Source organism: Littorina saxatilis, unplaced genomic scaffold (genome assembly GCF_037325665.1).
Source record: "Littorina saxatilis isolate snail1 unplaced genomic scaffold, US_GU_Lsax_2.0 scaffold_357, whole genome shotgun sequence".
In the NCBI taxonomy this organism is placed as follows: domain Eukaryota; kingdom Metazoa; phylum Mollusca; class Gastropoda; order Littorinimorpha; family Littorinidae; genus Littorina; species Littorina saxatilis.
In genome coordinates this window covers 48,493-54,720 of record NW_027128022.1, presented here as the reverse complement: position 1 = coordinate 54,720, position 6,228 = coordinate 48,493, and the positions used below count along the sequence as shown (strand labels likewise).

General features: G+C 39.1%; 1 long non-coding RNA gene across 1 annotated transcript; it reads left to right on the top strand.

Annotated features, from left to right (window-relative positions):
- Positions 1–1,899: 1,899 nt before the first annotated feature.
- Positions 1,900–5,501, top strand: LOC138956396 (uncharacterized). The gene is made up of 3 exons (XR_011452641.1): positions 1,900–2,136; positions 3,248–3,422; positions 3,858–5,501. It is a non-coding gene; the product is annotated as an uncharacterized lncRNA (long non-coding RNA).
- Positions 5,502–6,228: the final 727 nt, after the last annotated feature.

The window sequence follows — 6,228 nt, the reverse complement described above, 5'->3', positions numbered from 1 at the left end:
AGAGCGTGACAGTGCCGCCTCAACTTTCACGAAAAGCCGGATATGACGTCATCAAAGACATTTATAAGAAAAAACGAAGAAAAAAAGTCTGGGGATATCATACCCAGGAACTATCAAGTCAAAGTTCATAAAGATCGGTCCAGTAGTTTAGTCTGAATCACTCTACACACACACACACACACACACACACACACACACGCACACACCACGACCCTCGTCTCGATTCCCCCCTATACGTTAAAACATTTAGTCAAAACTTGACTAATTGTAAAAAGTAGTCCATCTGTAAACTCTGAATATGCAGATGACCTCCATAAATTATTCAATTGTACTCTGAAATCAAAGACAATGACCAATGACAGTTGAGATCGAAACTCGGTTGTGATGGGATATCCATAGGATATCCATATGGTTGTGATGGAATATTCAGAATAATCACCTCCTCAGCTAACAGAGATAAAGAGGCAGGTCATGGGATAATATAAGCTAATTCAATTCGTCGGGAGAAGAATTATGGGCAAGTGTCAAACATTAGATCTACAAAGTGTCAAACGTTACGTATAGATCTACACCTTACCCTGAACAGACAGTACAATATTTTCTCAACTTTACGGCTCGTCGTCTCCATGATTTTAATCGAATCGGTGACCGGAAACGCCAAAGAAGCAAAGCTAGTGGTTTCCACGCTTTTGAAAAAAATACTCGCGAAACTTCTTTGTGAAAATTGCAAAAATAACAAAATGTGTCAAACGTTACTTTCGGACATTAAACTCCATCGATTCTTTTTAGCTGCTAAATACAATAACTTCGCAAATTCTGACTCAAATGCAACACACTGCTTTTATTTCCTCGAACACGAAACTATCGTTTTCATCCAAAATGGCGGCCATTCAAAGCACCAAGACCGGCGAAAATCGAATCTGTAAACAAGTTGGTCTGCGGACATGAGGCCTTCGAAAATAACCGGGTATTTACTGGGCGAGGTTTTCGGTAAATTCTGGTTCTAATTACGATTGTTGCACATTCTACTAAGAGTTGCATGCTTAGACTGTATGAAATACGCTGATTAAAACCGATAAAGTGATGCAGACCATGAAAAATCGAAAATTTCCCGAGGACACCAAAATGTCCAAAATTTTTCGGGGCCGTTTCTGGTGTATGTTTAAAACATTTTATTTTTTATTTAACATTCACAACAACAACAGGCTTCAAAACATTAAAAAAAGCATTCATCAAACTCCCTTTTTCCAAAGCACAATACATGTAAACATGTTGGGGTAATCCAGTTAATTACACTTGCTTTCCAAAAATACATGGGTCCGAAATGGCACCTTTTGGCAAAGGCTCATATATATATATATATATATATATATATATATATATATATATATATATATATATATTTTCTAATCCTACCGCGAACTGGATAGCAGACGCGGCACGACTGTGGCACCACACTTTGAAGTAATCCCACACTTTGAAGTAAATTACTTCAAAGTGTGGTGATGTGCCCCACACTTTGAAGTAAACGCATTTTTTTACTTCAAAGTGTGGGGGGATCTTCCCACACTTTAAAGTAAACTCAGTTTTTACTTCAAAGTGTGGGGGGATCTTCCCACACTTTGAAGTAACTTCAAAGCGTGGGACTTTTGCATCGGCTGTTTGAGCCTGATGATTTTGTCAAAAAAAATGGCAGTCTTTTGGATGAGTGAACAGAAAAAGTGAGCGAGCCAAGAAACATAGTGATGTTTGTTATCAGACTTTAAAGGAAAAGTCCAAGGTTTAGGGTCACTTCTGATATGTTGACCCTCTTAATTCATTAACCACAAATGCGTGTGTAAAAATGAACACAGAAATCCAAAAAGTATACTTTGACTCGTTTTTAGTTGTTCTGAATCGTTCCATAGCGCGCGCAGTCTTGGCTCATGACCTTGTGCCTATACGTGTGCTACGTCACGAGCCTTGAACAACAAACATGGCCGGCTCAAGCAGTGAGGAAGACAAGTGGAATACGGACCGGTTTTCAGCCAGCCTGAGGTTTTAGCGTGCCCGTTTGAGCCTCTTCGTCGTCAAAATGCTGGCGAGGCCACAAGGAACTGCTTGAAACAGAGCCAGCATAAGCGGCAATACGAAATGGTATGTGATTCTCTTTGTTGTGATGTTGACACACTAGTCCGTAGTCGCTACCTCTTGCATGCTAGATCGAAGTCAGGTGTGTTTTTCACAGATCAGTTGATGTGCTTCCACAGATCTGTAAGCATGTAAAGATTATGGATTTATGCTATTATTTCAGGCATCTGGTGTTGTTTATTTTCCTATCTTTAATCAAGGATTTCGTCCTTGAACTGCCCAGTTTAGAATAAATGCTTCCACAGTGATGTTCACACGCGACTATCCTTATTTTCTCTTGGAATTCTGAGTAACACAACGAAACATGTAGACAGCAAGTTAACATTGCACAAAGCCTGTTTCTTGCGGACAAAGCTGCAATTATCCTGGTATTTTTATTTGCGACTGTAAGACACTACATGACATCGACACCACTAAACAGTAAAACTTTTTTTTAAATGGCGGTGGGCTGCTTTCATGTGCTAATACTAATAGTGATCCTGACATTTTTCTTGCGAAACGGTCAAAGGGAAGTAATAAATGAATTTAGTTTTTTAAACGAGCACACGTGATTTCCGATCTCAAACTAGATCTGAAATCATAAGATTTTCTGAGCAGTGGAGAAACGCTGATGGCGTGATATCGCAAGCCGTTTTGGAAGCAAATAAGCACTGTCAGACATATTATGCTGAAACACGATTACAGCAGTTTAAACTTTTTGATCATTGATTTTTAGGAGTACGCAATATCGGACAGTCACACAACAAAAAGACAATGCGTTAGTGCATAGATCGGTATTCTCAAACGTCACGAACAGACAGTACGTTGCTACTATATATTTTACTGTATTAACAAAACCCCACAGTCCCATTAAAAATGTGTGGTGTGTGCCGAAAAGCAACCATATGAGATTCAGTCAGTGGGACCCTGAATCTACCTAGGGTTAAATCGGGTTATTGACTCTCATTGCATGAATTTTTAAACTGAATATATGTAGGCCTACTACTGTTCGTGTTGTTTTTGTGATCCACTGCAATTTCTGTGTATACCTTAGAATCTCAAGGTAATTTTTGAACGGGGCATACAGATGATACATTTTGCCATGATCACAGAGTGATACGTGTATTTTGCTTATCAGGTGTCAGTGCAGAAACTCCAAGAGGGAACGAAATTCAAATATCTGGAAAACCTGGATGAGGAGATAGACAGCCTAACAGCACATCCTCCTATGTTTGCTCGGACATCTACTATCTTCAAACTGCATACTATGCGTACACACAGGGATATGGACGACTCAACATTGATCAAAATGGGTAAGTAACACAACACAAACAGATGATTTCCATTATGATAGATTTATTTATCTGCAAGTAAAATTGACAACAGAGTGTACAATTTGTTTTCAAATACGAAAATATCACATTGGGTTTAAAAAAAAAACCACACCATCATATATCATTAAAACTATTCTTTATTTCTAAACACATACATATCAGCATAGTTTATTCATGTGAACATCCTCATTTCGGTTCCCAATCTATCTGAAATCAAGGTAAGATATATGCCAGAAAAAATAGCGATCACACAGTGCTTCAGCATGAATTTGAAAACCTGCTCTACGTCACATAGACACAGTGTGTCTTATGATTCTATCCACCCTCTCCAAACAAACACGTACACGTTTTCTCTGGTACGAATGTCTTAACAGCTCAAACTAAGCTGCTGTTTTATTCTGTCTTGCTTTGCAGGAAATACAGGCACGTCGCTTACCCATAACAGGCAGCTGGTGCGCTAGCGAGTGGGGTTTCTCAGCAGAAGCATCAGCGTACCATTACCAACCTGTGCAGTCAAAACAATCAGAAATACTCTCACAAACGGATGAAGAGTGGGGTTCAAACTCCCTGAGCTACAGAAGGCTGAAATATACTTTTACAAATCGTGTGACTGTGTTGAACTAGTATTTTTGGTTGAACAGATTCCTGCATGGTTTGAAGATGATACTGGGTTGTCACGTGGTCCGGTACATGGTTCACATGCTGCAACATTTTGTTCCAGACTGTTTCCACTGTTGGTGTACTCCAGCATCAGGTAGTCAGTCCATGAGCCGGTCAGCATAGCCTGTGTCCAGTATTGTCCGTTTGCCTGTTGCCTGAAACATGGTTTTTTGGAAGTAACTAACGATCTCTGCACACATTTTAACATGTGAATAAGAACAGAAAAAGTTTGTCAAAAGTATACATAGTTTAATTTGCATTTACTTAAAGGCCAGACTTTTTTCTCGTTCATTATTTCTTCATAAAGATTCTGGAAATTAACAAACTGTTTCCCCCTATCAAGGCCTCCTAACGGTTTTTTTAAATGCAGGTCGGTTTGTTGTCATCTGTGCATTATATACTATACCTCTTGCCACCCGTGCGGTCATTGCCACCAGGTATCTCAACAATCAAACCGTCTATAGATACAGGCTTAAAGGCACGTCCTTTTTCAAAACAGGATTGCTCACTACACAGATCTGCGAAGACTTTTACATAGAAAAAAAATCTCTTGACTTGAACATATACCAGGAATCAACATCCTGACTGGTTTTTGGAGCTGGATTTTTTAGGGAATGTTTTACACGTGTGGCGTTTAAGAAACTAATTCATAAAATTCTACATTCGCAAAGAGAGTACCCATACAGAGTGTTCAGTTCTGGTATTTTTCAAAACGGAAGGATGGCCATATCCCATGTAAAAGCCTGGTAAGATTTGAGATTTTGAACCCAATCGTTTACACGGGAAGGGCTGTCGAAGGGCTGTCCATTTAAGAGGACGCATCCATGCCTGGATGAGAAATACACTGATAACACAGAAAAAGCACGAGTTTAACCTGCATATTCACAAAACTGGTTCAGAGGCCCGATAAAGGGAACACATGTTAGTTATTTTAAGAGAACATCACGAAGACCTAATTATTAAATTAAAGCCTTTCTGCACGAATGTACTTTTAAAACGCCACATGTGCAATTCATTCCACACACAAAATCCAGCTCCAAGAAGCAGTGAGGCTGTTGATTATTGGTGTGTGTTCAAGTCGACAGATGATTTTTCCTGTGTAAACTGAGCCTTGGCAGATCTGATATAGTGAGCAAAGACCTGCATTTTTTTTTAAACGTGTTCAGAGGCCTTGAAATGGTTAAACATTTTGTTTATTTCAAGTAGTCTTTATGAAGAAAAAATTAACAATAAGGAAGGCAAATGGGTTGAAATGCAAATTGGATTCCTCATGACGAACTTATTATGTTCTTCTTCACGAGTTACATTATGCGTACGTAGATCCCAAGATATTTTCGAAAAAATTCATAGATAAGCCAATCTGCAAACACAATATTTATGAAGGCAATAAATTTGACTCAAGAACAAAGCTTATGTGTTTGAGGTGATGTGCATGGGTATGAATGTTGAATGAGTCCGTCAAAGATACCCTCCATGTCGCCTTACAGTGGAACCTACCATTAAAATTATACCACCTTAAATTACCTTGCTATTTCAAATGTACTGCTTTAACTTCTTGAACATGCAACTCTTGCTGTCTACCATAAAGACCATCAGGTCAACAACATACTCGTGAATGTTTTGTTTTGGTCTATAATTAAACATTTCAAAAAATACCCTTTTTATATTTAGTCAAGTTTTGACTAAATATTTTAACATCGAGGGGGAATCGAAACGAGGGTCGTGGTGTATGTGCGTGTGTGTGTGTGTGTGTGTGTGTGTGTGTCTGTGTGTGTGTGTAGAGCGATTCAGACTAAACTACTGGACCGATCTTTATGAAATTTGTGACCCTCCACCACGGAATGAGTCGCATGTCACCTTTGCAGGATTTTCATATTTTTACATTTTCATAAAGAGTTTTTTATGCTCTATCCAGTGGTGAAACCCGTTTTAGAAAAGAGCGAAAACTGTTTGAGTTATAAGCCTGTGACTAAGGTGACCCTCACGCTGTTACCATACACTCTTCGGACTTATATCAAGCCTAGCGCAGAACCGCGCGAGGTGACATGCGACTCATTTCGTGGTGGAGGGTCACATTTGACATGAGAGTTTCTGGGTATGAAATCCCCATACGTTTTTTTCATTT